The 27,741-nt window shown below is 47.0% G+C and overlaps 1 long non-coding RNA gene across 3 annotated transcripts in view; it reads left to right on the top strand.

Annotated features, from left to right (window-relative positions):
• The window catches only part of LOC144173424 (uncharacterized), a 62,428-nt gene extending 53,874 nt beyond the window's left edge, over positions 1 to 8,554 (top strand). For all 3 annotated transcript variants that reach the window (XR_013323264.1, XR_013323265.1, XR_013323266.1), the window contains 2 exons: positions 4,095 to 4,193; positions 8,365 to 8,554. This is a non-coding gene — a long non-coding RNA (uncharacterized LOC144173424). The remainder of the gene's footprint in view (positions 1 to 4,094; positions 4,194 to 8,364) is intronic.
• Positions 8,555 to 27,741: the final 19,187 nt, after the last annotated feature.

Here is a 27,741-nt window from a genome sequence, read left to right as displayed (position 1 = left end):
TAGCTTTTTAAGCCCTGATTTCGTTTATTTCTTGCAAGACAATGTTGTTTGTTTTTCTAAATTCTAGAAACCAATAAGCCCACAAACACAAACATGAGCCGGTAGTGCAAGATTAACTGACATTTGATGAGCCAAAAAATCGAGAATTTACCAATTAAAATTTTTATCTGGACCAAAGGATCTTTCATGTTTTTTTAAGCTTCATGACTACACAAACCTAAAACAAAAAAGGGAGCTTCGTAGTGCACGCATTTATTGATGTATTAGCTTGGGAATAAAACAAGGACCTCCGTTTTTTTTCTCCTCAACTCCTTAGTTTTGTCTTTACCGGACCGCCTTCCTCTAGTAGCGTGCAGCTATGGTAAAATGCAACAACACTGACGTCTATCGCAATCTGCAGACGAAAAGAAAAACGCCATTGTGTACAACATTTCGGAGCAGGTTGAAGGTACCCAGGTGGTCAAAATTAATCCGGAGCCCAGAACTGCGGTGCACCACATCGCTTGCGTGGCGTTAGCGCGTAAACCTTACAATCAATCAATTATCCAAACAGGCATAATTTAAGTTGGATTTTTCAGAAAACTAGCTGTTTTCATTTCGCTCTATATGTGCTAGAGGGTGTTTTACGTTATGGCGCCAGTTGACACCGGAAAGACCGAAAGGGCTAGCTAGGGGTGTGGCGAAACCCTCCTGCGGCGTGTAGCGGAGCCCGAGAAAGGATATGCAAAATCAGGCATCCATATCAGCGAGCACCTTGCTCTACCAAGTTAACAAAAATTATCAAAGCATAACACGTGGTGCGTGGTACTCCTCTTCGTTGCGTAGGTCATTCGAACCACGTGATATTTCCACGAGGGATTCAAAGACGATTTCCAAGACGGTGCTTTAGCTCAAGAACAACAGTAAAAAAGGCCCCAGCAAAAGCTTCCCCACCAGCACGAACATGAGAAATTTTAAATAAACTCCAGAAACATCTATTGTGTCCGTCATGGCAGTACTGAGACAAAGAGGACATCGTGAGTGGTGGGTCGGGTAGACAGGAAAGGCAGTTACAGGGCGGTGGCGGCAGACGCCTATCGCCTTTCTTTCGAGCTGGGATAGCAGAGTTGGCAGATCACTGCGCTGCTACTTCGTGAACCAGGATTCAAATTTCGTAGAATCGCGCATGCGTTTTTATTTATTGACTCCTAACGGCGGCGGCCATTTACTTCACTGGAAAATTGCAACTATACTACCATAACTGCCTGTTTTCGCAGAATGGTGTACTTAAGGATGTCCCATCTCTCTTTAAATGTTGTAAGCAACGGCAGCCCATCAACTGTTCTTCGAAACTCCAGAAAACATTTATCGGGACACTTAGGTCTGCGTTTGGGCTCTGAAACTGAAAGCCTCGCGATAAGTAATCACGCCCGCGGTCGATGTGGTAATTGTGGTTCAGGCTTTCGTATTGTGACTAGTATCTGCTTATACACTGCCACACAGGAGCCATGCTAGTTTACCATCTCAGTGATATATTGACCGTCACTCACACCCACCAGATTCTCAACCTGATCCATCTTCGTTTACCCTATTATTTTTGCCTGCCTTATCCAAATTTCACCGGTTATTACCATAATTTAAGTATCTACCTTACTGTATTCCTATTACCCTTTAATATAAGCTAATTCATCTACATTCACCTTAATCAATCATAATACACCTTAGTCCCACTTTGGTATAGTTTTCTAATCTATAGTATCAATCGTGAACCAACTTTGCCAATCACTAATTACATCTTATACATCGTTAGCATGCTCTATATTTCTTGTTACCTTTCTTGGGTTGTATAATTTTCTAACAGCGACGCTTGTCTTGGTAGAGGATTTCATAGGACTGAGCGTGATAACAAGGGTGCACCGAGGGCATTGCCTAGAGGGCATCAGAGGGCATCGCCTAGCGCGGGGTAGAGCAAGCACCAAGCGCAGTTAGGCCACAGGGCGACACCAATACCCCTAACCACCCCAGCCGTAAAGTCAGCACAGTCTACAACCAGCTACGCTTCTTTCCTTCCTCTCACCACCATTCTTTTGCCACCTCTACCCTCTTACAGTTAATACGTTTAGCAGAGCTATGCCCTTATGTGGGCACAATAATATCCATGGTGTCACCAACCTTTCCAGCTTAGAAATAAATCACTTACGCGAAACCATTCGCGTCGTCTTCAAGCTCAGGCGTGCTCGTCTCGCAGCATTCTGCTTGGACACATGGAGTCGTCTCTGAGTTCCTCTTGTAACAAACAATGAAAGCAGTAGTCAATGTACGTAGTCTTTTTGTGTCCAGTTAAATCTAGAAAACCCTGACTATAATAATTCAATTCAAGGTATTCCCCATTTTATTGCTTTGAGCAGCTTTGCGCCTGACGTTCCTAATCACAAGAAGCGTCAAATAAGGCTCCTTGCCCGCGTTGCTGCTACGTATGAAGCGTAAAGGGACAGCGAGAAACAGAGGGGAGTACAGCTACTGAGCGTCTAAAGTGGGTCGGGTGGCCCGTTGGAACTTGTGCCTTGTTCACTGGAGTGGCATCGTGACCACCTGCGCCCTATCCACCAGCGCAAGCTGGGCCGAATGGAAGGGGCTAGACATCAAGATCTCCCAAATTTCCCCACCTACCAAGAGGAGGTGGGAGATTTGCTTAGCTCAATTCACAGTCCGTTATTATGCGGCGGAGTGACCCTAGCTTTTTACAAGATTTGCATTCGGCAACGTAGTGCTCCGAGAACATGAGTCGTAGACAGAGAGAGAGGATCCAAATTGAATGCGTGAAGGACTGGTTGTTGCTCTCTAGACAGGCTGGGTTGAGGTGAAGGAACGTTTGTCTTTCTATCCGACAGTGCTGCGTGATATCCCTGATAGTGACGAGCTGGGAGTACCTCACGTCTTCCACCCTATTCTGGCGTGCCGGTGCGGAGGTCTGTTGATGCACGGGCAAACTCGTTTCGCTTCATAGAAGTGAGAGCGGGCGTCCAAACAAATTTGATTTTTCGATTTGGGGTTTTGTTTTGCAGTATATATGAGTGTGCTTGGCGGTGGTTTCTGGAATGTTCGGAAAATGGGTAAATTCACGCGCTTTCCCGAAGAAGAAGCCGCGGATCGCGAGCGCAAGCAAGAGTTGGCGCTCGAACGGGTACGGTGTCGTTGGCTGAATCCACAGGCCCGAAAAGGGAGACAGAGTGGCATGGATAGCTAACCGCTCAGCTAGCTCAGCTTGTGCAAATTTATATGCTGGATGCGAGAAGTGGTATGAATCTTAGCCTTGCGATTATGGAGCGCCATACGTTTTCGCTGTTAACATCGGTGTTCGCGATGTTAAGTCAGTGAAGCTGATCTAATTTTTTGAACTACGTTTAATGCGGCTTGTTTCGAAGCCACCATTCTGAAATGTCACCGCACATTGAGACTACACGGCTTCCTTCCTGGCCAAATTGCCGTTGAGCTCCTGTAGCACTAGTGTGCGAAGGGGGTACCTCTACTTCGAGTGTCGCGTTAGACGCACTGGTTCGCAAAGCGCCTGTGTGCTGTGAGGTACATCCGGAAACTGCTAAGAATAAATTGGACTAGATTGCAGTTTTCTTCAGCCGAGCAAGCTATTTGCTGTTCATCGGGAGCGCGATGTGTTTATTTCAAGAAGGTGCAAATGATGGCTTTGCGCAATGCATTGCTGTGTCAGCCATGGTTGCTAGGAAACACAGTACGGTGTGAAGTATGCATGTGATTTAGAATTATCTCTGTTAAACAGCACTTCGAGCTGCTTTGAATATTATCGTTGCTTGGTTATGCGATCACAAAATGCGGTTACTTGGTCGTGATTGGCCTGAGCGGATTACATTTCCTGCGTGCAACACTATTCTGTAGCGGCGAGTTGTGCTAAGCTGTACCTCATGAAGTACTAAAAGGAAGAATGCTCAAAGGTTGGACGTGGCAAACTATGGCATGCTTGCAAAGAGGTCACGTCAGGTCATGTTGCGTTATTTACACCACTGTTAGTTGGCTGAACTCCTCTTAGACTCCCATGAAGTGTTTGTAATCTACGTTCGTTCGTTGTTTGTTTTCTTTAGAAACAAAAACAACCTCAAATTGGATGCACTTTCACATGTATCAATTACCCTGAGGGGAGGGTGGAATTTGGATATCTCAATATCAGCACTCCATGCCTGGTGAGTAAATGCGGCGAACAATGCATCCTGTTTATACACTTCTGTTTTAAATTGACCTTCCGGCTGTGCCCGGCTGTGTTATCAGTGTTTCAAACAACCTGCGTTTATTCTTTCCTTTCTTTTGAATGCAGCAAGGGCTAACTTGTTTTGATAGGGAGAGTGTTTGACCCTGACGTCACTACCATAGAATAAACTTCTTTGATCTCTGGTGTTCCCGTTGTAATTCGACATTTCGAGAAACATGCGCGCCAAAGGGTAACTGCTTACTGGGCAGCCGTCGCGGTATTCGATTCGCCGACACTTGCCTGCGCACACCACTTTCTTGACTGCTGTTTCGCCGCCTGTATATTCTTTAAGTTGTTTGGGCAGCACAAATTCGCTCTAGTAAATTGCTTTCCCATCAAGGCAACTGCGTCACCTTTGGTTTTCTGACAGTATATTTGCCTGATAATCGGTGCTATCAAAACAATTAAGTAAATCAGATAGGTCTACTATTCATGCTTAGAGAACACAGAGATAAAAATCATCGTTAAACGGATACACCACCGGTGATCTGTTCAAATTAACACAGACAGGTCAAGTAGTGACGTCCCAACCATCACCTCCACCGGTCTCTCAACCTCTCTGAAATTTAAGGCACAGCTGAAGCCGAGAGGAAAGTCGTCGACAGGATAGCGCAGTTCGGCGCACACTGCACGTGTTATGCGGAGGTCATGGACTAGATTCCCGCTTCCTATCACGGCGGAGTTGTGTCCGATGTATATATTGTGAGCGCTTACTTGTGCACCTGTGAACTGCCCCAAACCGTGCCCGTCCACCGTCTACCGGTGTGGTCAACCCCTCACCTGTCCATAACCATTACAATCCTCATTTGTACATAATCATCATCACAAGTCGCGTGCGTGTGGAATCGCGATCTGGCAAGTAAAGGACGGAACCGTTCGCTCTGCTGCCTCCCTGAGAGAAGCGTCCTGTCGCCTTACAATATATATATATATATATATATATATATATATATATATATATATATATATATATATATACAGAAACATAGGTCGGCAGTCTACAACGCCAAAGGAGGCATAGGGGTGTGGTTAGGCTCTATTTTTTACTACGGTTAATGAAGTTAAGATTTTTTTTTTAATATAAGGAAGAAAGAAAGAAAGAAAAACACGCCCCCAGAGTGGGGACCGAACCCACGCCTTTCGATTAGATCTCGAATGCCTTACCAATTCGGTCCCCACTCTGGGCGCATGTTTTTCTTTCTTTCTTTCTTCCTTATAATTAAAAAAATCGTAACTTGATTAACCGTAGTAAAAAATAGAGCCTAACCACACCCCTATGCCTCCTTTGGCGTTGTAGACTGCCGTAGAGCACTGCACGGGCCCGGGCCGGCCCGAAAGCCCGGGCCCGACCCGGCCCGCGGGCCGGGCCGGGCCGCCCGAAGTCGATTATCGGCGGGCCCGGGCCCGGGCTGGGCTCGGGCTCAGTGCCGCGGGCCCGGGCCGGGCTCGGGCTCGACGCCACGGGCCCGGGCCGGGCTCGGGCTTGAATTCATAGGCCCGGCCGTTAATAGTTCCGACATGAAGTGTAGAAAAGAGCATAAAATTGAAAATTCTGAGCATACTTTTACGCGCTTCTTGGTGTTAGTTGTACACATTGTTTTGAAAACGTGTTTTGCTAGGGCTGATAGCCACTATACTGTAACTTTAATGACATTTCATGTGCTGCATCAAGATTTTATATTTTGGTGTATTACATATCAAAGATACGGTTACAAGGAATGCCCTAGAGGGGAAGGAATTAATTAAGACACCCTAAAGATGTGCACCTATGTCTATGTACGTGTGTTTTAGATGCCGAACCAATCTTAATGCGGCTGCCGTGGCTGGAAATCAAACTCGCGTGCTAGAGAAGCACCACCGCTTAACAACCACTCCAGGGAAAATATTTCAACGCACGCACATACGCGTGGATTCAAATGGAGAGCAAGAAATTTCATTAATACCAACTTGTGACCGAAACAACCACATGAAGTTGCCAAGAGTCTGGCCATCAAATGTGATGGTGTCTCTCGTGTAAGAATACGAGCTATTATTACGCCCATGTGGCGTTAACTGCAGACGGTGTGAGCTAAACTACGTGTACTTTTCAACCCTTTTTTTGCGTTACAATTCAGGGCGTGCTTGTACAGACTAGATGCTCCGTCTGATTTCCCGCTACGAAGATACTCGACCAAATATAATAAACTAATTTTCTTCAACGTCTAAAACCAGGCCTGGTCACATACATGCGGGCCCTCTGTAGGCTAAAAAAAAGACCGTGCCCGGGCTGGGCGTGGGCTTGAGACGACGGGCCCGGGCCGGGCCTGGGCTTGAGACGACGGGCCCGGGCCGGGCCTGGGCTTGAGATGATGGGCCCGGGCCGGGCCCGGGCTAGGCTCACTTATGAATGCCCGGGCCCGGGCCGGGCCCGGGCTTGGTGTTACGGGCCCGGGTCGGGCTCGGGCTTCACAAAGCGGGCTCGGGCCTTAAAATCAGGCCCGTGCAGTGCTCTAGACTGCCGACCTATGTTTCTGTATTTCCTCAACAAGCCCCTCATTTCCTTACTATATATATATATATATATATATATATATATATATATATATATATATATATATATATAGCGAATCAGAATAGGAAATGAGGGGCTCGTAGAAATAACACAGAAATAAGGGTTGGCAGCCAAGAAAACCTCGGAAAGCAAAGGGGAGGTTGTGGTAGGTCAAAGGAAAAATGCCCGCCAGGTGGGATCCGAACCCACGACATCGTAAACTGTAGTTGAGCCAGGAGTTGAGAACCCCAGCGAGGGTTCTTTATAGTTGTTTTTTCGCGAATAGAAATAACGCTATCTGGAGCATTGAAGAATTGGTGTGGCAAGGTGGGTTTGTGTTTCCTCTTCATCACGTCTGCCGGTTTTGAGGACACGCGGCGAAGGGGTTCATAAAGGAAATGTTAAAACTTGCAACGTGTTGGGGACCATACTAGTTACCAAACATATTGTAAGTACGTCACACATTACTATTCTGTAGTTGTGTGAAAACACTACTAAATTAACCAATTCTAACGCCTATTGGTAACGTCATTAGTTGTAACGCATTACTGCCGAGGCTGCTCACGTCATCGCGAAAGAATGTAAACATTTCACTGAAAATGCCACGACAGAAAAAAGGCTAAGCCGCAGCGGAGTGAAAAGGTTATTTGCGGCGGGGGCTTTGAAAATAAACAAAATATTTGCCGTTTTCCAAACATGGAGTAATGTAATACTTCTCTATCACACAGGTCAAAATATTTATTCTGTGCTTTTAAGATGGAATTACCTAGGAGACCAACGGAGTTCAGAATAAAACGCATGCACTATTGCCGTTTGTTCTTCTACAACAGTTTTAAAACTTGTGCTCGGAAACAAATATTATTCAACGTGACCCAAGGCGAAGTGATTCCTGTTTCTAATTCCAAATATCGCAACATAGGAGCAACCCCACTTGGGAAAAAGAGGTTTAATTTTGCATAAAGTCATTCTTGAGTCGAAGCATGCGCGTACGCTCGCATGCAAGGACATCTCAATCGGTAGGCATTTGTAAAGGTAATATTACACTTAAAATGCTAACTTGCTCACAGAGAGTGTATGCAAAAATACACTTTGCGGTGGGACAGTGGTTAAGGCGTTGTGCTGCTGAGCACGAGGACGCGGGTTCGATTCCTGGCCGTGGTGGCCGCTTTCCTGATGGAGCCGAAAAGCAAACATTACCGTGTGTACGAGATTTCGGCGCACGTTAAAGATCTCCAGGTGGTCGAAATTAATCCGGAGCCCTTCCCTACGGTGCGCCTCATCGCATGCTTTGCGTCGGAGCGTTAAATAATACAATAAAATCAGATCAAGGGTCTCTGAAAAAGAACATAGTAGGCGCACTTCCTATGAAAGGGACGAATGGTTTAATTGCACTTCGTACCGCAACATACCTTTTTTAAGATGCAGCAGAAAGTAAAGCAGAAGAACGCAAAATTGGTCAAGTTGGTTTTAATTCGTCTCACAATAAACAGCCTTAACTTGTCGAACACGGATAGATGAGTTCTTTCTATTTTGCGAGAACCATTATGTTATTCTCAATTCCTTTTTTCTTTTTCAGCACATCGTAAATTCAACACATAGCGTTAATGGAACCTGTACTAAAGTTAATGACGCTGTAGTGTGCAAAGAACAGACCGCTCCGATCAGGCCACCAAGCTGCTAGTGGCTATCTACAGTACGGGGAATGAAATAAACAATTACCAAATTGAGAAGAGTCATACAGCGAAACGTAAAGAAATAAAAACTTTTCAACGGAATATATTTTCTCATTGTCATTTTGTCGTATTATCCTAATGCTGTGTATTCGACCTGGGGCGCTATTCCAGTAGGCCAGATATAGCTCGCTCCCGAGATTCCGAGCTTCCAGCGATAGTAAATCATCCGATAAACCTGGAGTTACACCTGCGCAATCGCGCGGAGCACGCTTGGCATTATCAGCACGCCCAGTTGAGGCCGCCCACGTTGAAAGAGCACAGCTTATGCGAACATCCACGTGCAGCGCCTTCTAGAATAGAGTAGCAATTGCAATGCGTTACGTAAAGCAGATAACCCCGCTATTTCTTTTAAAAATTCGGTCTGACCTCAGCCTTCTTTCAAAGCTCCGCCCTCTAAAAGCGGCGCGGGCCGGCTCCAATTTTCTCGGTGTTCTTTCACAGAAATGTGTTCGCCACGTGATTTCAGGGTGGCTCCAGAGCAATTCAGCGGAAGCCCAAACCAAGTGAGCGGAGGAGTTCACTGTATCGAAAGGAACGTGACGTTTTCCCGATTCTGTCAAACGTGACCGGCTTTGTTTACGTGCAGAAGGTGGTTTAGTATTAACAAATCGCCCCAATTTAGCATTTCATGAGCGTGTTTGAACATTGACAAGTGAATTTCAGACGTTGAAGTCGTGTCAGATGTCTTCGCTGTCTGTACTATGTATGAAGACTGCTGCTGTGGGAAAATCTCGTCATCTGGGCCGCTTCTATCGTTCGGACTAGAGCGATCTCTTCGTTAGGACCGAACACCACCCCGACTGTGGCAACATTTGACTGACGGTGGCGTGGGGACTTGTGTTACTGTGTTACTGGAGCATCAAATGCAAGTGACTCCATGGCTGTGACGCTACCCCACCTGCGAAGTCGACGCCATGATTGGGTGGGACTTCGGTTGCTACGCCGCGCCCACGAATGGGCTGGCTGTGTTTGATTGATACGAGAACTCGGAGGAAACTCGGTATTGCTATTGCACGGCAGAGTTGAACTCGTTACACTCGTGGTAGCGGCGCTGCGGCATGGTTCATTGTTCACGGTCGCTGTATGAGGCATATATCTCTGCCGACAGATCTTTTTCTTTAGGGGAGAAGGAATCTCGAGCTATTTTTCCTCTATCGAAGTTACTAGGCATTCACTGTGCAGACAGCTGGCACCCGAACCCCTTTGCGACGACTTTGGTTCGCTCGGTGACTACGGAGGAGCAGGTGTTGTGTGTGCTGCGCTTTTCGACGGCGGGCGCCTTAAACGGAAGCGTTGGTACCGAAGCACCAGCGGCCGCCATCAGTCGATTGTCTGTCGGTATGGGTGCAGTAAGATTACTGCATACATGTTTTTCCGGCGTTTTTTAGGTGGTTCGCCGCAAATGGCTTCGGCAGGTGCTACCATGCGAATATCCATCCGCAGCCGGAGCGTACGCTTCAGTTACCGTCTGCTCGCAAAACTTTCGAACGTGGCGTTGCATGACCGCGCGTTTTATTTATCGTCAGCGCTGCAGACAATTTCGCTTAAGGCGTCCGGTGCCCGATCACTCTGGCGAAAACGAACTGGCAGGATAGTATGTAGTTAACGGCGTGTATTATTCACGGAGGCGGTCTCTACGCATTTGAATGGGTTTTGTCCAGCTTTTTCGTAGTCGGTCGGGAATCAGTGCATGCATAGCTTGTGATGGGGAGAGTTGAAAGCGAAGATAACAGCGTGACGCCATAAGGGAGGTGAACGAGAGCAGAAGGAGGACGAACGAGGAGAGGGGAGTGAGCGGATTGGACTCACTAAAAAAGCAATGACTGTAGAGAGCTTTCTTGAAGAAGAGCTGTGAAGAGAAAAGCGAAATAAAGTAAGCAAAGTTGAAAAGTTGTGGTTGTTGCTATTTTTTCTTAGTAGCACCTGCCTTCTTGGGTGACTTGCCCGGAATTGGGACCTTTGAGAAATTAATTAACCCCGGTTTTCAACATTCACAACACTGTGAATTGAAAGCGAAAGCTGTAGAATAGTGCGTGCCACGTGACACGTGGGCAGATCGTGTTTCTTAGGATGGCAAATTTCAAACTAAAAGCTTATATGAACGCCTCAAATAATGCAATAGATAAATTTTGCAGTCAAATACAGATTAAAAAAATAAAAGCGCGACAAAGGAAAGTCGCTGGATTTGCTTGCTCAGTAACCACCACTGCAGCAGTGGAGCGACAGGACGCACTGAAAAATGTGCCACACCCTCGTCCCTCCTCCTTAGAGCGCGCTGCCTTGGAACGGTTACGGCTTCTCAATAAACAGGAAATAGCATGAATCGCATTTTTATTGCGGTTGAGCTCCCCCTCTACATATCATCATCACGTTACCAGGATCTCGCTTGAGCTTGTGTCTCCTGAGTTCCGGTCAATCTCGGGCCTTCTTGAATAGCACCCCTGATGATCATTTAGTTGCGGGGTGACTAGACACTCACCATTCGGCTTGTTATACTAGCCACAATGTCAGATTTTCTCACACGCTTTTCGTCGCTGCGAACGCACTGCTGGACTGCCTTCGCCGGTTTTGCGCGAATTCCTGATGCCTCATTCACAATTCCCCTTGCATGAATCCCCGTTTTTTGTTTATAGCAGTATCCTGGAAAACTTCATGCGAAACAGAGGGAGGGAGAAGCGCGGCCATTAGACAACTATACATTGCGCCTTCAGGGTCCAACGTCGTCAATTGGTTCGCTCTCCGCGACGTATTGTAAATATCACATTGGTCGACGCACTGCAAAGATCGACTAAAAGATTGCGAAAAATTCAGCCGGAACGCATTACGTTAGGAGTAACCACAAGCTTTGGCGGCGAAAGTCGCCAACCCGTAACCGTTAGCAAAGCTAATCATTGTACGGGATGCTTTGCACTTCACTGTGCACCTCCTACCATGCCAGAGGAAGATTTTCTTGGTTCTTTCGAAGGGCGAAAAGTTTGCAGGAAGCTCATTTATCTTGAATAGACCTGGCAAACACCGGACGTCTACAGTGCAAGCCAGATCAAGGCGGAAAGTAGCAGCCTCCTTGTGGTATTTTACAGCATTGTTACGCCCATATTAAAGAAATCTCATGAGTTTTTTTTTTTCTTCCTTTTAATTTATGTTAGAACGTGTGCAGTTCAGCCGCCGATACGTGCATAACGTAGGATATATGGTACTTGAAATTCAGTACCTATTTTTCGGTGCAAGTTGACCGGGAAATAATTTCATGAAGAGGATCTTGCCAATTTACTCTCTGACCCCGATAAGCGTAATGCACACTGTCAACTCAATTAGTCAAATGACGTAGTGCCTAATGGGTGCATAGGAGTACTCATCAAGGTGCAAAACCAACATAAATATAATTGACCCAATCTTAGGTTCTTGTACTATAGGTTTACTCTTCCTCTTCCCACATTTTGTTTTCGCGCTGTCCGAGACCGAAATGGTCCTCGCACTTCACCATAACGCATGCCATGTGCGTATCATTGCACGCCACCACCGCTCCAATGCTGTAGTTTTCCAGTTATAGAATTTAAGGTTATGATGTTCGTGGACACGAAACAGCTCATTGCTTGTGCTCGAGAAAGCAGTCCCCAAAGCGGGGTTGTTGGGCATCATCAACGCCGATATAGTTGCCGCAATCAATGTCATCCTGACTTTGTTTTTCAGTACCCGCCTTGGTGGCCCACTTGCTGCGGCGTTGCGCTGCTGAGCCGAAGGACACGGCTTCAATCCCAGCCGCAGTCGCTGCTTTTTCAGTGGAGGCAATAAGTGAAAACACCCACTCGTCGATGCTTTGGCGCACGTTAAAGATATCCAAGCGGCAAAAATTAATCCGGAGCCTTCCACCACGGCACACCTCAAAGCCGTCGTAGTTGAGCGCTGTGCTGGCTCCTCACGACCCCATGTGTAGCTTCGGGGCGTTGAAACACGCAATCGGCAATCATGGTATTTGAGCCAATAGTTTGTAAGTTTCGGTTGCCGGGAGTGTCATGTGGTATAAATGGAATAATAAAGATCTACTATTTGGTCCATGCACTCGCTATTTTACGTTTCCGGAAGCTCTGAGGGGCAGATTTTTTTTTGTTCGTTTAGGGTGGGAGGCGTAGTAGGTGGTTTGTCTCTTAGAGGCCAACTTTGGTTTAGTTTTCCTGACTTTTGGTTTATTCTCGCCGCCGTGCTTCGACCTTCGACCTCCACACTCCCGCGGATAAGGGAGGAAGGATTGGGGACTCTCGCTCTTGCACGAAAGCCTTGGTAGCTGCGGTGCGCCATCAGTATTTTTGTGTGAGTTTTATTAAGAGCGGGATTTTTAGATTTCCGGCGGCCTTGCGTACTGTTAACAGGAAATTCTGATCGATGAAGCGGAGATGGGGAAATGCTACGCCAAAAAGTGCGAGGGAAAGTAGCCAGCAGGCAAGGACACCCGGTGCAGCTGCTCGGAGTGCGCGCATCAAGAAATTAGAATAACACCCCGAGTGCCGCAGGCAAGCGATTTTCTAGTTTTCTGGGTGTATGTTTTATTAAATAGAGCACCCATGTATTTTTTATTAAAGAAACAGTGCTACTGTCGCTTATGTATTGATGGTTTGCTTCAGTTATGCGCAATGTCTTGTTTTGGCTGAACAATTCTGTCAATTATGATAGTTGCAACCAGTCTTAGATGATTAAAAATTGCTGTATAAAGATGTTTAAATCTGGAGATGTAATTATGTTTAAAATCAGTATATAAATATGTTGAGATGTTACAAAATGGCTGCATAAACGTATTGTTTAACGCCTGCGTTAAATTGACAGGGCGGCTGAATGGAGAGATATACTCACAGACAGGCAGACAGACAGACAGACGGATAGACAGACGGACAGACGGACAGACAGACGGACAGACGTACAGCATGCTTGTGGGAGCCGGGCCTTTACAGTCCAGGGCTGGTAGTTTCGTACATAAAATAAACGAGCCGTCTTCGCTAAGGTGATAGCTGGGGATGGGCGAAGTATGCAGTGTATAATTAAGTGTATCCTTGGCAAACTGGCATTTTTGTGCACTTAGGTGAAACCATTTGGGGGTAGAGCTATACAGCTTTGCTGTACAAGTCTCGTGTCTTTAAATCACGAAGCATTCTAGCGCGAGGCGTTGGAAAACGAATGTGCCGGTATTTTTGTACCGTGACTACAGAAGACAAGCTAAGACGACCATGACAGGAGACACCAACACCCCCCGGTCTTTAGGGATTTCGCCGTGCAGGTGCTCGGGCTGTCGGCGTCAAAAAAGAACAGATCGGGACACTCGTTTTCCAATGCCTCGCGCTACAACGCGTCGTGCTTCAGGCGCAGCTGTATGCCTCTACCCCAACAATTTCGTCTCCGTTGGCAAAAACGCAGATGCGACAAGAATACACTGATACACTGCACTATTCGCCTCTCCCAACGTTAATAGTTAGCGGAAATGGCCCGGGATTTTTTTTGGCGCTACCTGTAGGCTGCGACGTGTAGCCTTACGTTACATGTCTGTTGTTTCAGAAAAAACAATGGCTTGCTTTCTGTTGTGATTTTCCTACGCTGTGAAAGACAGCACCCATGGCTCGTGAGGGTCCTCGTGGCACTAATCAACGGTGTTTCCAAAGCTGCTTCACACCTTGTCAAACACAAGTTTCATTTCTCACGGTATTCGTCCTGCTTACAAATAAAGTGCATCACATTTTGCAATCAGGTATGAGCTGATTACGTGCGTACCCCAGTAGATTACGCCGATGTTTGCGTGCTCCGTCGATTGCGCTTAACAACAATGTGGGAGGGAATTTGCAGAATCAGGTTGTCCATGATCATCGACTTGCATTATATTATGTCCGCACTTGCACCGTCATGAAACCTCGAGCATGGATCTGAGAGGTGTCGACGAGCCGGCGTAAGCCATCACATCGAAGGAATACCGGTCAGCAGTTAGTAATCGGAGACGCAAGAGGTGTTCCTGTTTGATGCGAAAGAGGCCAAAAAATGGGGAGCAAACGATCTCGATTGCATTTTTGCAAGAAGGCTCTGTGATGTATAGGTTGGCAATGGCTCTAGTTACCTCTCCGGAAAGATTATTCCTCAGCTAGTAAACAATTTCTGTTGGTGTCAATGTCGATATTGCCTCCCACTGCTCCCAAAACGGCAGCCATTTGCTTCTATAAACTCTACATGGCGCGATTTCTGTGAAAATATTGGTCCAGGTGAACGGCGCAAGGACTGAAGAGAGTTCGTTTTGAACTGTCAAACATGAGACGCTGCTGCTTGACGCGTTATGACTCTCACGATTCGATTACTGTTTTGAGACTTGATAACGCATTAAGCTCCCCATTTGTGTGCTGTAGAGCGGTCAGCTTCAAGTGATTCGACAGGAATAAAAGACGCAGTCTTGCTGTTCTTGGCATCAAAATCGTCAAACACTAGAGTAAACCCTGCAGGGTCGCCAGGTCTCCAGTCACAGATTGTAGCGCAGGCTTGTCTTTGTTATCCAGTTTCTTTTGGAGGGCCCGTCAGGTCTTTGGTTTGGATTTGAAATAGTTGAACATCTTGTCTCAGGCCCAATGGCTCTCCCGGATGGGGCCGGCTAGTTTACGAAGAATAAAATCAACACCAAGTTGTTGTGAACCGCGACTAAGAGAAAAGCCATCTTGGAGAAAAAATGAAAAGCACCCGTTTTATTTTTTCCTTATAATACTTATCACGCGCCGCCTACACCTCCTACCCTTACACAACAGTTTCCTTGCTAGCCGCTTTAACAATGCTTTTGCAACTGCAACGCTGAATTCACTCTTGTAGGACGCAGTAGTTTTACAAATTACATGTTTTTTAGTTCAAGACCACAACGCACATGCTCCCTTAAAGCTAAAGTCATCCAGCAGCCGTAGCCCCGAGTTTCCGTACACACATTGCAATCCGAACGCTTCTGGTTCCAATACCCCTACAGCGGAATTAGCCCAGTTGTTTTTTTATGTTCATATTGTCACGTCGCCAAAGACAACGCAGTTTTCTTCAATGAAAACAAGTTTACTGGAGCGAACTTGTGCTTCCCTAACAACTCAAAGAATACACCCGGCGAAGCAGCAGTCAACAAAGTGACGTGCGAAGGCGAGCGTCGACGATTCCAATGCCGTGGCGTCTGCTCTGCAGGATTTTATCTTTCGGCGCGCGTGGTTCTCGAACCGTCGATTCACATCTAGCACATTGTAGATCCAAGAAGTATATTGTAGATCAGGACATTGTAGATCAGAGAAGATTATTCTGGGTTACTGAAGTTAAGCCGAAACAGTCTTCTTATCTGAATGAGATAGCAGGTGCGGCATAAAAATTAAAAATGGAAGACGGGCTTCGCTTGGGACACAGATCACAGAACCAGGCATGGCAGGACAGAAAAACCAAACAATTATTAAACAAACCCATACATTGTTCGCGGCATGACCCCCCTCTAAGAATGCATCGACCCGATGCTAAAAGAAAAGACAATGCGAACAAACAACAAAATTCAGTCCGTCATCTTGCATAGTGAGGTTTCAACCAAACCATGTAGAAAACTTCGGGCCGCGTGCGTCGTCGTGATGTTCCGGTATCACAATCGGGGATCACCTCGTAGGTAAGCTAGCCGACACGTCGTAGAATCTGGTAGGGCCCGAAATACCGTCGCAGAAGCTTTTCACTGAGTCCGCGTCGTCGGAAAGGAGTCCAAACCCAAACACGATCCCGTGGGTGGCACTCGGCGTCTCGGCGTCGGAGGTTGTAGCGCCCGGCATCCATCAGCTGCTGGTCTGTTGTACGACCTCGAGCGAGCTGGCGGGCCTCCTCCGCATGCTGAAGGTATCCGTAGACGTCGGGGTTGAGGTCGTCGTCCTTCTACATGCGGAAGCATAGCGTCAAGCATGGTAGTCAGCCGTCTTGCGTAGACAAGCTCGTACGGCGTAATCTGCTTAGTTTCCTGGATAGACGTGTTGTACGCAAACGTGACATACGGGAGGGAGCACTTCGTCCCAAGTCATGTTCAGTGTCGACGTACAGCGACCATATATCTGCGGTTGCCGTGTTCAGACGTCCTGTTAGTCCGTTCGTTTGGGGGTGGTACGTCATCGTTCTCCGGTGATCCGTGTTGCTGTAGCGTAATATTCCTTGCATCAGCTCCGCAGTAAAGGCCGGTCCACGGTCCGTTATTAGGACTTCCGGGGCTCCATGTCGCAGCACAAATTGGCTTATGAAGAACTTTGCGACTTGTTCTGCAGTCCCCCTCTGAAGAGCGGCGGTCGCTGCGTAGCGCGTCATGTAGCCTGTCGCTACCACAATCCACGTGTTCTCGGATTGGGATGCAGGGAACGGGCGCAGAAGGTCCATTCCAATCTGTTGAAAGGGCCTCGACGGGACGGCGGTCGGGTGCAGAAGTCCGGCGGGTCTCGTCGGTGGCGTCTTTCGTCGCTGGCAGTCACGACAGCTCCGGACGTAGTGGGTGACGACGTCGGATGCAAGGCGGGGCCAGTAGTACTCCGCCTTGAGTTTTCCAATTGTGCGGGCTGTTCCGAGATGTCCGGAAGTCGGGTCGTCGTGGCACGGTTCCAAAAATTCGTTGCGGGGGTCTGCGGGGATGACAAGAAAATAATTCGTTCTGCTTCCGGGGCTGAAATTCTTTTCTTCACGAGAACGGAGTTTTTCAGGCTGAATGCTTGTAGGTTGCGTTTGAAGGTCCTAGGCACGGCGACGTTGCAACCTTCGAGGTAGTCGATTATCACGCGTAAGTCGGGGTCGGCACGCTGTTGGGCGGCTAGGTCGCTCTCCATCACGACTCGGAAGAAGGCGCTGTCTTCATCAGAACCTTCTGCTGGTGGGTCGACGGCAGCGCGGGACCGGCAGTCGGCGTCGGAGTGTTTCCTGCCGATTTCATAGACGATCGTACCGTCAAACTCTTGCAGGCGCAATCTTCACCGCCCAAGACGGCCTGAAGGGTCCTTCAAACTGGCGAGTCTACACAGTGCATGGTGGTCTGTCACAACCTTGAATGGTCTACCATACACGTATGGGCGATATTTTGAAATCGCCCATAGAATACCGAGGCACTCTTTTTCAGACGCTGAGTAGTTTTAGATGGAAAGAATCTCGTGCTCTGGGCTCCGTCGTCCGTCTTCCGTCATCCGTCCATCCACCGGCCCAGGAAGACACCAGCAACACTGCCGCTCCAGAAGCCCTTTAAGGGGAAGCGTGCTCGTCTCGTGCCGGCCCAGGAAGACACCAACAACACTGTCGCTCCAGCATATCATGGTCGGGGCTCTGTCCCTCCCTTGTTCTGGCGCCCCCAATGCGCATGATCGGCTTATCTCGGGCCGTCCCAGGAAGACACCGCTAACACTGTCGCTCCAGGAGCCATTAAACGATAAGACACCACTGGGTGTTCAGCAAGCCGAGCATGCACAGTGGGGGTGTGGACGGCGCAACAACGACAATGGAGGGACATAGCCCCATCGCGTCTAATAAAATTACACCATCTTCCCGTAGGGGAACCCTGAGTAGTATGGGAAACAGCCATGGGCTCAACGCAATTTCCCATTTCGTAGTTCCGGTAAGTGAAAAGTGTGGTAGACACCATGGAAACCAAACTGTAAATATAAAGGTAGCTACGTACCTCAACCTAATGGAAACGACGAACTGAACACTAATGGGCACATGAATCGACCCCATGGCTGCTTTCATACTACTCAGGGTTCCCCTACGGGAGGACGGTGTAATTTGTTTCTCCTCCATCGACAGACCACGGGTTGCAAAGACGATTACTTTTTCGCGACCGTTTTGGTTTTGAACGAGGACGGCATCCAAGCGTATATCACTGGCATCCATGTGCATTTCCGTTTCGGCGTCTTCCTGGAAATGAGCGAGCACGGGCGGGCTTTGCAGGCGTTTTTGCAGCTCGCAGAATGCTTTTGTTGGTCGTTTTCCCAGCTTAAAAGGGTGCTATTTTTCGTCAAGCGTGGGAATGGCTGTGCAATGCATGTGAAGTTTGCGACGAAGCGCCGGTAGTATTCGCACAGTCCGAGAAATGTTTGCACGCCCTTCTGGTCTTTCGGACTTGGAAAGTTAGCAATGGCTGAAGTTTTTGCCGGGTCAGGTAGGACTCTCGCGGAGCTGACGACGTGGCCCAGGAACTTGAGCTCCTCGTACGCGAAACGGCACTCTTCAGGCTTCAGCATTAACTCCGACGTACGAATGGCCTGGAGTACAGACTCCAACCTTGCAACGTGTTCGTCGAAAGTCCGGTCGAATACCACAACGTCGTCGAGGTAAACGGGAGAGGTGTGCCCCTTCAAGCCAGCTAGCACAGTGTCTATCACTCTTTGAAACGTGGATGGCGGCATGCACAGCCCAAATGGTATCACCTTTAACTCGCATAGGCCGTCCGGGGTTAAAAATGCGGTCTTTTCTCGGTCTCTCTTGTCAACCGCAATTTGCCAGTAGTCGGTCTTCAGATCCATCGATGAGAAGCACAGCCTCCAAAATTTTTATTAATATAGCGGGAGCGATGACCGATAGGCATGTCAGCGCCTTATCACAGTGTTCACCCGCAAAGTAGGCGAGGGTACGCGCACGCGCATGGAAGTATCTGCTGTGGGAGCGCCGTCTGCCCCGCTGTTCTTCTCAGGGCAACAGACCCCCTGTTTTTCTTATCTTGCGAGGCTGTTTCGCTACCGCCAATGGTAGTTAAGCAGCGTGGGGAACAAAGGGATTCAGATGCAGCGGCAGGGGGTGTGCCACTCTCAAGGAAACAGCGTAGCAGATGAGAGTCATACAAAAGATGGTCCTATGCGCGTGCGCGTACTCTCGCCTATTTTGTTGCTGAACACCGTGATAAGGTGCTGACATGCCGGTCGGTCGTCGCTCCCGCTATATTCCTAAAACTTTGGGAGACTGTACTTCGCATGGCAGAGGTGGTCGAGGGCGTCGTCGATTCGGGGCGGGGGGTACACGTCCTTTTTGGTGAATTTGTTCAGTCGCCGGTATTTAACGCAAAACCTTAGTCTTTCGGCGCGAGTGTTTCTCGAACCGTCGATTTACATCCATAACTTTGAAGATCAGAAAAGATTATTCTAGGCTAGTGACGTTAAAACAAAACAGTCTGCTTTTCTGAATGAGATAGCCCGTGCGGCATAAAAATAAAGAATGGAAGACGCGCTTAGCTTGGGACACAGATAACAGAGACGGGCATGGCCTGGCAGTAAAAACAAACAATAAATAAACACACCCATACATGGTTCGGGGCAATATGTTACTGTCTTTACGGAGATTATCTGGAGATTATCTGGGAGTGGAAGGACTGCGGAGATTCTAGAGTCCTTCGGAGCATTCATTGACCTACTTTTATCCCTATTCCAGTTCGTGTTTTTTTGACGGATTTTTTCGTACCATCTGTCGGCCATTTTGTACACCATGAACGTCCAATTTCCGAAAAAAAAATTATGGCGGTTTCGCAATATTAGTGGACGATGCTAAACAGAAAGCTCTTACAAAGGAAATCCTCGAGGAGGTATGCAAGATATGCCGTAATGTTGGTGGTGAGTACTTTCAATAACCTGTGTGCCACGATTTTTATATCTTTCTGTCTTACTAATAAGAATTGCTCAAAATGCTAAGAGCAGCACCTTTGGTGAGCCTGGTGGCACGGAATATTGTTGCTGTTAACCAAGCCCAGTACAATCATGTTCATAAGGAGCCCACAGAATTTCTACGAATAAAATTGGTCTGAAAACCCACAGACATCCCCTTATCTCAAATATGCCCGGTACCTCGCCGTGCCATCTGTGGAATATAAACTGCTTCCTAGCTATATGGAAGCGCACCCTGAATTTTCAGAGCTAATAATTTACAGGCAGTTACATCATTTCAGTCTATATCCCGTTCTTTCAGTGAACATTACTTTTGCCTTCACGTCAGAAGGTAGAAATTTGGTTGTGTAATACTAACAAGCAATTCGACTTGATCAAAGAGAATCACGGAGCCGGATGCGGCAGCATGATTGTCATACCCACAGTGGATTTTGAAATCATGCACGTTTACAGCCACAATAGAGCAACTTGCTGCATCTCCGAAGAGGTGTTTACAATGGTTGTATATGAGCCTGAAATGCACATTAAAACTGTGTGTTGAAATCTTTAGCGGTGAGGCTAGATTTAAAATCAGTAATATTGGTGTCAGACTTTGAGGCAGTACAGGATCAACTAAAGCACCAAAATCAAATATTGTCGTAAGCGACCCGTTGACCCCAGAAAATGTATAGCGCTGCCTCACATGCAGTATAGGAATTTGCCCTTTTCTGTTAAGCGCCTTGTGGTGAACTACACGTGACATTTTAACTTCGATGCGAAAAACTGTGAACTTAATAGCAACAGAAAATCTTGGAAACATATTAACAGAGCTCCCAATTCGTTAGTGTTTCGGCCAGCAAAACAATTTCATCGGAAGAGCTTCATGCCCATCATTTCGGTAGTAATGTCAGCAACCACTTGTTGTCTAAAAGGCCACGCCTAAAGGTGATATTGTGGAGTTTTCTAGGGCTTGTATTGGGACATTGTAAAAGTTTCATAACTTCTTTTTTCGAAGTTTAACTGAATTATTTTTGTGAACATGACAAGATAATTTTTATTTACCGTCTCCTTCCAATCATAAACCTACGGGTTACTTACTTCAGTGGCTGATTTTATTGGCTTTAAGCCAGCTTTGTTCCATACAACATTTGCCATACGCAGCCGGCAGAGAAGCAAAATACTTGCATACCAGTTCTCTCAGCGGCACGCGCCTTCCGCTGCCGGCGCACCAGCGTTGCCTGTGTGCGGTTTGCTGTAATATAGCTCGGTTCGGTATGCTGCACTGCGTATTAGTAAGAGTTTGTCGCCGTTTCTTCAATTTTAGGGAGAAGCCCTTTGGCGGCCGTCTCTGGGCTCAGCCGCGATGTTGTTATAATTGGGGAACGATGGCAAGACCGAATAGTGAAAGAAATCAAAGAAGCAAAGGGTCACGAAGATTGAATAGTGAAACAAAGCAAAGCAGGAGAGCGTCGTGAAATTGCTAGAGGAGGCCAGGGTGGCTTGCCGTGGCGACGCGAGCGCTCTAAAAAAGTGTGCAGTGGGGGAGGAGGGAGTATGCTGTGCCCGCACGAGACGCTCGTCTTCGCAACGCTAGCGAAGACGTGAGGGGGGGGGGGGGGGGGGGGGGGGGGCGTGCGTGTGCGTTCCCTGCCTAAGACGCGGGTCGCTGTCTCTTCCTGAGATACACTTCGCGCCACCGACGGACAGGCTCATCGTCGCTGCCGTCGAGAGAACCCACGAGTGAGGGCTCAGCGCGCTGCTGCTGCGACCAAATATCACATTAGGGAGTATCGTAATCGCCATCCAGTTTTGTGCTTAACTTTCAGCTGTTTTAGGCACGCTGCGATACCTTTGATGGCCCTGACTTCGCTCTGCTAGCACTGTGCGGTCGTGCGTTGTGGAAACAACCACGAGAAAAAAATCGCGGAAAGTATATGGGGATAACAGGGGGTTGCGAAAATGCAGTGCGGTTGCATGCTTATGCTACATCGCTTACCCCTATACGCTGAGTTGGGACATCGAAGGACGTCGTCGATAACTCGCAAAAACTCCGCACCCACGACAAACTTTCGTGTCAGACTGATGTACTTGGACGCCAGAGAACAGAGCAAAATCCATTTTTGACACACGAAGCTATGAAAAGGGCGACAAAAAGGAACCCCTTCAAATGCTAGAAGCACAACTAACTTCATTCTAACAATATACTATTATAATGATTTCTCTTATCCTTTAAACAATTTAAAATGACGCTAGCTGTTCGGTCGTTATGCAGGTTGGTGTTGTAAAGAATCCCCAGCTTATGCAACATAACGTTGAAAAACTACGGCGGTTTATTTAGTTTTGTAGGCGAACGCAATACGTTGCCAAGCGGTATATGAAAGTATAACTTTTTTCGTGGTACACTGCTGGTCGGTAGCAGCACAAGCAGGCAGCACAACGCCGCTTGAAATATGCGAATTGTTTATTCGGAAAATAGCTCAACCAGGACAAAACGACAGATAACTGGAAATTGCTCATCCTTATGGGTTCTCACGGAATTTACAGCAATACAATTACAGAACAGTCATTGCTGGTCGCGTAAAGCATTCATGGTAGAAGCAGAGGGTCGACAAAGATCGGCTCCGAGCGGCAGTGCCAATACCGTATACGCGGAATGAGCCCAAGCATGATCATAACTTTGAAATATTAGTTTGACTGGTGTGCGGTTGCGTGTTATTTTTCGCAGTTCATTCACACTTAGCGGGCAATCGTCAAAAGTTTGTTTCAGTTGGATCATATTGTATTGTTATGTCAACAACGCGGTAATCGTTTTGTCGAAACTCCATCGCGTGCGTGGGTGAGCGAGGCATGTACATTGCGCCGGCTCCGCATTTGTCCTCTCCCATTAGGTAGACATGGCTAAACGGCGAACATCACAAACAAGGCGGCCCTACAAATGTGTGTTTACTTCATCGATATCAATTTTCTGCCAGTCGGCACCATACCGGTGAAGTTTGTACCGCGGAACTGCGGAATGCTACCGGCACCACCACCGCTACTACTACTGCTGCTCGCAACCGACGGGGTCACCATCGCCCACGCTAGCAGCGATTCAGAAGCTGAAATCTACACTCGTGTTTTTCCCCACGCGATAAAAACAAAACACAACACACACACAAGCACTGCAACCGCTAACGTAACGCGGAGCCTGTACAGTTCATTGCGAAACGCAAGCCCACTGGACACAGGAACGTAAACAACCGAACACTTAACATTCCAGCATGGCGGTTGCGGCGTTCGCTTCGTAAACGCCCCTGGTGTATAGTTAGAAAAGTACCTTGTGGCGCCCACTTCTAGAAAAGAAAATAGGGTATAACATAAAGTAACGCACAAAAGGAACATAACTTAAGGAACGTACATCCGGCCAAATGTCTCGGCATTTCACAGGCACCGATTCATTGTTTGTGGGGTTTAACGCGCCGAAGCTACACTGGGCAATAACCACTGGGTTTAACGCGTCGAAGTTCCACGCACCGAGGCTTTACTGGAAGTTCCACTGGGCGCGAAGCTAATGAAAACGAGAGAGACCGGAACCGGAAAGGGGACCGCTAACCCCAAATGATCATACCAAAATTGCCGCGTCCGGTAGCATGGTTGTGGAGATACAGCGCTCCGAAAATTGGCGTTTTTTTGCCTTCTTGCGGTGATATTTTTCACCAAGCTGTAAAAAGTATTTTGTATCGTTGTGATGGCTCTGTGCGGAAAAACCTCGCCAATTCGCAGAATAGAAAACATGGAAGCGGAATGTATGGCGTATAAACGATGTTTTGGTCATTTTTCCGAAGTTGAAAGCCGTGTCCCCCTTGAACGCATACTTAGGAGAATTTGTCAAGATTCTGTTCCTGCTTACACAGCGTAGACTAACACAAGCAAGCACACTTTTAATCGTTTACATGCTGCAAAAACCCCAAAGAAGAAATACCACCATGCGCAGTTTGCGACTGCCGCACCACTAAAACAGTCACGTGCATGCCAGGTGCTACGTGATTCGATGATGTACAAGATTAAAGCCAGTTTCGGTTTCGGTTCGGTGAAACAATATGGTGGGCACCTTACGTTACATCGGCTGGGCGTTCTCGATGTCTCAGTAATCGGCATACCACGCTTGACCCATATTTTAGGCTGTAAAGTACGTCAGATAAGCCTATCCGCACGTCTCGGAATCGCAACAATCACTCTCTTGAGTTGTCGGAATTTTTCCGGGTCAGATTGAGATGCGATCGTTTTAACAAACGGATGACCCGAACAGCCGATGAGTAGATGTCGTCGCTTTGCTCATATAATTGTGTGAAGCTTAAAACCTGCGAGTTGCAACGGAAAATATAGCGAGTACAAGTGGGAATGGTTTACTGCTGCAAGCATGCTTATCGAAGAGGCATAGAAGAGAAATGTCCTGGGAGTAGTGTGTGGTTGAAGAGAAAGGCAGAGCTTAATTTCCGTTATGCTGCTATGGTAGCCATAAGTTATTGAAATAAAACCAGCCGCCCTATTTTGAATCGCTTCAAGCATGATAATTAGAAAAGTTTGGTATTGGGACCAGACAGATGTCCCGAATTCAAGTTGTGTGCGAACGAAGGTCTGATTAGCTAGCTGACGAAAATGGCTGGGATAGCTATGCAAGTTTCAGCGTGAGTATACAAAGGATTTTGAAGCTTTTGCACGTATAGTGGTGATATGGTGTGACCAGGAAAGATTTGATGTGAAATGAATAACAATGCACTTGTAGAATGACGTCTGCGCGAATAGCCGGAAACGTTTTGCTTGCGTGTGAAAGATGATTTTGCGTTTCTACTTGTTCAGCGATATCAGCCATTTTTTGCAACAGTTATTAAACCTGTTGTGGTCATTTTGCAGTGTTAAGTGTCCATAGGTAAAGGTGATTGAGCGGTATTTAGTGCAATCGTCGGTGAAAATTCGCATGCGAAATGAGGTGTTTATCGGCAAATCGTAAATAGGTTTAGAATAGCCAGGGGCTGAGGATGCTCCCCTGTCGTATACGTGAGGTTACGTGGGAAAGGGGGATTGGAAATTGTTTATGACTGAATTGAACTGCTGGCAGAGCGAAAGAAAGTTTCGAAGCCAAGATAAAGTTAGGGAGTCTAGTAAAATTGCGGATAATTTAGAAATCAGGAGGCACTGGGGTACGAGATCAACATCTTTTGAAAAATTTCGAAAAATGCAGTCCCTCTGAAGTTCTCCTTCATGTTGCAATGTAGTTGTGACGTAAACTCTACCAGCTGTGTTTCGCTTGAAAAAGCTTTCCTAAATTCAGGCTTGTTGTAAAAACCCAGTCGTTACGCTCTAAGGGCCGGAAAACATGAGAATCGATTTTGTGCTCTGGAAATTTGAAGCACATGCACATTAGAGAAATTCGGCGGTAACTTTCGGGTGCATGTTTATCGCCGGAATTCAACAGGAAGTTGATTGATTGATTGTAGGGTTTAGCGTGTCGAAGCAACATCGGCGATGAGGCGGGCTACAGTGAAGGGCTTCCGAATACTGTTGACCACCTGTGGTCTTTGACGTACGCCGGAATCTCGTACACACGAGCGTTCTCGTTTTTCGCCTTCATCAGAAAAACGCCCGCCACAGCCGGTAATCGAACCCGCGCCATCATGGTGAACAACACAATGCCTTGGACCATAAGTCTTTACCCCTTTAAAGAAAGTGACTGTCTCCCAGTATTCCAATCAATGGGGAGCTCATCTGTAGGTAAATATTGTCTGAAAAGGTGACATAGGGTAATAAAAGAAACGAAAAGGATGTTTTTGAGAACTTTGGAATTGACATCGTCAATGCCAGCTGAAGTAGATAGCTGGAGATTATTGAAAAGAAGTGCAATACCCTCTGGCGTTAATCCAATAGGTTGCATGTAATCTGTGTAGAGATCGGGAACATAGGAAACGGGGGAGTGGCCTCCTCGGGTGAAAACGGATAAAAAGAATGTGTTTAACGCTGATGTGCAAGGATTGTCTGAGAGGGGAGCATGGTGTTCATCCAGCAAGAAAATGTGTTGAGCATTGTGTTCCGGGAATATTAGCTTCCAAATCTTACTAAAATGTGATATCGGAAGGGAAAGCAAATCATTACAGCTATATATTTGTTTAGAGGATTGAATTGTAGAAGGGTAGGTTTTATAAATGTTTTGTGCGCTTGAAATGCTGAGGACGTATCAAGTCGTTTTGCCGCACGTCATGGACGTATCTTTTTATTTTTAAGCAGTCGGATGGATGCAGTCAAAAAAAGGTTTTTATCATTTGTAAATGAAACAAGTGGAATGTGCCGATTTGCTAGCGCACATAATTTGTCTGTGTAGAGCACCCAGTCATATTTGATGTCGCGACTGGAAAAGGACGGCAGGAATATGTCATTGTTGAACCTTTCTAGATCGGCGTCGATTCTGCTGTATTTAGCTTTTTTGTAGTCTGGCATTTTTTTTTTCTTTTTAATGCCAGTAAACTGTACCCGAACGTTAAGCGTTACTTAAACAGGGCTATGATGGCTATATCCGCATATGCATAGTACGGTATTAACTGTTTCACATGCGCTGGTGAGAATGAGTTGTTTTAACCGCGAGTGGGCTGATTCACCATGTGGGGTAAGGTAAATTCTAAGGCTACGTGCTACGTTGTTAAATTCCGCAGACCTGCAGCAAATAGGTAAGGACCAGAATGTTGATGTTTGCACGATGCCCGAAAAAATGGCAGCGTAGTCATATGCAAGGCAATGGTACACGGGTGAGACTGTACTGACGGGTACCTTGTGGTGGTAACGCTAGGCGGTAACGATGATGATGACGATGACGCTAGGTTTTCTTGGCGAAAGGGCACCAAGGCCAAAGAGCGACAGTGCTATGACGAGGATTTGTTCAGTATGAAGCTGAGGTAGAGGTTATGTATAATAGTAGGTTAATATTTCATGTATAAATAAAACTAAATAGTTAAAATTGCTGTAAAAGACAAAGTAAAAACAAATGTCACTATGACATGACTTTACTACATCCCACGCCACCGTCCTTGAGGTAACAAGGCGGCAACGACGTGTCGCAGGGACGATGACAATGAAAAGACATGCAGGCTTTTCGGTTAAAGGCGCTTGAGAGCTCAGGTAAAGGGCTGAAATTATTCATATCGAGGTCTGCACAGTGCCAAAAGTTGAGTGCCAAGCCCACGGTGAAAGATAATAGGTTGACGCGAATATTAAACACAGGCGCTTCGTAACGCAATAGTCTTTGGGGTAGTGGACCTCATCCCGGAAGTTAACAGTGCAGGCCGCGGCCCCCGTTTGGTAAAGACGCGATACATTTCAATGAAATGATAGCGCAGTATTTCGGGACTCGACTATGGCCAGCAATATCGCCATCCTATAGCGGTGTGCACCATTCTAAGAGTTGTACTAATAGGAAGGCATGACGAAAATGTAGCAGGGGTGAAAATGTGGCAGTAGAGATGAACGTGACAAGTATAAACCAAAAAGTTTCAAAGCATAGCAAGTGTGCAAAAGCTGAGCATGCAGCCTGGGTTAGCAACTCAGCTGTAAGCGAAAGGAAGCCAAGTCCCCATCGACAAC

The sequence above is a fragment of the Haemaphysalis longicornis genome, unplaced genomic scaffold (assembly GCF_048455015.1).
Source record: "Haemaphysalis longicornis isolate Haplotype H1 unplaced genomic scaffold, Haemaphysalis longicornis Haplotype H1 scaffold_3, whole genome shotgun sequence".
Classification (NCBI taxonomy): Eukaryota; Metazoa; Arthropoda; class Arachnida; order Ixodida; family Ixodidae; genus Haemaphysalis; species Haemaphysalis longicornis.
The sequence above is the reverse complement of the archived record's forward strand: the minus strand, read 5'-3'. Positions and strand labels throughout refer to the sequence as shown.